Genomic DNA, 3,058 nt, shown 5'->3' with positions numbered 1-3,058 from the left:
GCCAACATTACTCTCAATGTTGGGGTGGTAGGGAGGAGAGAGTAATTCACTAGATAGAGGGAAGATACACATTAACTCGGGTGATGTTGTTGTTAAGTGCCATAGAGTTGGTTCCAACTTATAGTGACCCTATATAGGGTTTCCAAGGAGTGGCTGGTGGATTTGAAGCTAACCTTGTAGTTCAAGATATCCTTGTGGTCCAGTGCTTATCCTATAGTGCCGCACTAGGACTCTTAAGTAATGGGAGATCAATATACAAGAAGAGGGCTAGCAATACAAAAGAAGACGGAGGGAAGACTCTGGGAGGTAGTCATGGGCTAAAGGGGATAGAGGTAAATAGTGATACACAGACAACCTTGGGGTAGAAGTGTATGTGAGTAGATACATGGATTGAAACATAAGCTATGTGGGTGCGTAAGGGAGGAAAAAAATATTTATGTGTTTGACTGTCTTGTGGATATTGGTTTCCCTGCCTTCTGTTATAAAATAGACATTTATGTGTGATAGAAATGAATATTGAGAATCATGATGACAGAAAGCTGTAAACCCACCTTCAACCTATAACTAACTGGATTTTCTAAAAGGGGAAATAAAATTTGTATAGGGAAATAGGCTTCTTGTTAAGCCTTTGTAGAGTATGGGGACTTAGTTAGGATCCTGAGCCCCACCCAGAACATTCTGAGTTGGAACATTCCCACTTCAAAAGACATGCAGACCAACACAGAACTTCATGGAGAATAGAAAATTCTTACTGAAAAAAAGAACTGCAGAAAAAACTAAACTATAGGGCATTTTGAGTTTCAAGTAAGGTGTTTGCTTTGGAGGCATCAAGGCAAGAAAAGTCAGCCCATCAGGGAAAACTCCCTGAAAGTTAAAGGGAGCCAGTGAGCAGCAGCTAGTATGCTCACTGGTGACCACCTGGGTCTACTTGTGAGCAGAAGTAGGGGAAATGCAGCAATGAAGACATGGGTTGATTGTAGTCATGTTCCATTGGCACCCGTTGATCTTGAGATGAGAGAGAAAAGAAGGGCTGGCTGGAAGGGAAACGTGTGAACTCCCCAGGCCATGGGCACTGACCCTGACCTTGGGGGCTAGGGCTAGAGTGAAGGGACCATTGGTCTGAAGGGCAGGGAAGTGTGTAAGAAGTCCCAAACTTGCAGCTAGTACCCATTTGACCTAGCTTGGATGGCTAGGGCAGGACTAATCATAACCTGACCAGATGAAGATAAAGATGTTTGATACTGTGAGCAAGTGTAAATTGCTACAACTTGATGAAATGGACTTTCGCTTATGGATGTACTTATTCAAAATTCCAAGCAGAATAGAAGATTCTTCAGATAAAGGAACATGCTTGTCTCCTCAGTGTACCGGGTTGTTGTTGTTAAGTGCCATAGCGTTGATTCTGACCCATAGTGACCCTGTATAGGGTTCCTGAGGAGCAGCTGGTGAGCTTGAACTGCCAGTCTTGCAGTTCAAACTGCTTTGCAGTCTGGCTCATTAACCCACAGCGCCACACCAGGACTCCTGATAGGAATGGGCAATCTAGACATTGGCTATCAAAAATGTGGGCCATAAATGTACACAAAAGTGGCTGGCTTACAAGTTTTCATGGGAGTGCTTAGTTTCAGAATGCTGGAGAATAAAGTAAAATCCCCACTGAATCGTTTTTTCTCTTTTCCTGATGGGTCTGATGAAAGGAGGCGGGGGATGATGCTGATAGAATTTTATTATTCAATTGTGAGTAATTGTTAGCAGAATTCATTGTGATTGTCAAAATGGTAGTTATAGAAGATGTGTAACTAAAAAAGAGTAGTTAATCTTTCATTTCAGGAAGAGTTGATCCCATAACCATAAAGAAGGAAGAGTATGAGTATAGCATGAGATCCCTCTCAACAAAAGTGCTGAAAGTAGAGATGGTGGCAGAGGCAGTGACATGGAGACAGAGCAGCTGTGGGCTCTCAGCCCATGTGTCTGCAGGTAATAGGTTGGCTTGCAGAATGTGCCCTTTGACAATTTCCAATTTTTCTAGATTAATACTTTGTACATTACATGTTCTGATTATTAATGAATGTTTGCAACCATTTCTTCTCACTTTGAATTGTGTTCCATCAGCAAATGAAGGACCCGAACAATTCACTCCATGTGTATCATCATGGTCAACTCTCTTTAGGGGTTTTCCTCTTTATGGCTGACCCTACACTTTACCAAGTATGATGTCTTACTCCAGAGACTGATCCCTCCTGATAATATGCCCAATGTACGAGAGGTGAGGTCGTCTTATCCTGACTTCCAAGGAGCATTCTGGCTGTACTTCTTACAACATAGATTTGTTTCTTCTTCTGACAGTCCATGGTACTTTTCATATTCTTTTCCAGCACCATAACTCAAATGTATTAATTCTTCTACTGTCTTCTTTAGTCACTGTCCAACTTTCACATGCATATGACGCAACTGAAAATGCCATGGTTTGGGTCAGGTGCACCTTAGCCCTCAAACTGACATATTTCTTCTTATACATATTAAGGAGTTCTGTGCAGCAGATTTGCTTAATGCAATATTTTGTATGCACCAGATATTTTTGGTTTGTTCATTTGTAAAATATAAGATGTAAATTGGGAACCACAGGGAAGAAGTAGGATAACTGTTGTTGCAGGGAAGGGAATGTAATCACTGAGATGAAACAAAGTGTATGAGTTGTTAAATGTAAAAGTTAATAATCTTGTCTATAAATCTTACTCAATTCGCAATAAAAAGCTCAAAAAGAATAGAAATCAAAGTATTAATTTCAGGCTAAAGCTGAAGAAAATGAAAACAAGTCTATGAGACCCAAAGCATCAATTTCACTACATTCCACATGATTTAGAGAGCATCTAAAGAACAGATTTGATGTATTAGACACTCATGATAAATACCAGAAGATTTATGGGATGATATAAAATATATAATATAAGAAGAAAGCAAAAAATTATTTAAAAGAGAGGCAAGATTGAAAAGACCAAAATTGTTGTCAAAAGAGACTTTATATGAAAAACATCCTAAAGAAAGTTCTATGGACTGA

This window comes from Chrysochloris asiatica, unplaced genomic scaffold (assembly GCF_000296735.1).
Source record: "Chrysochloris asiatica unplaced genomic scaffold, ChrAsi1.0 scaffold00174, whole genome shotgun sequence".
NCBI classification, from domain to species: domain Eukaryota; kingdom Metazoa; phylum Chordata; class Mammalia; order Afrosoricida; family Chrysochloridae; genus Chrysochloris; species Chrysochloris asiatica.
This window is presented reverse-complemented; position numbering follows the sequence as displayed.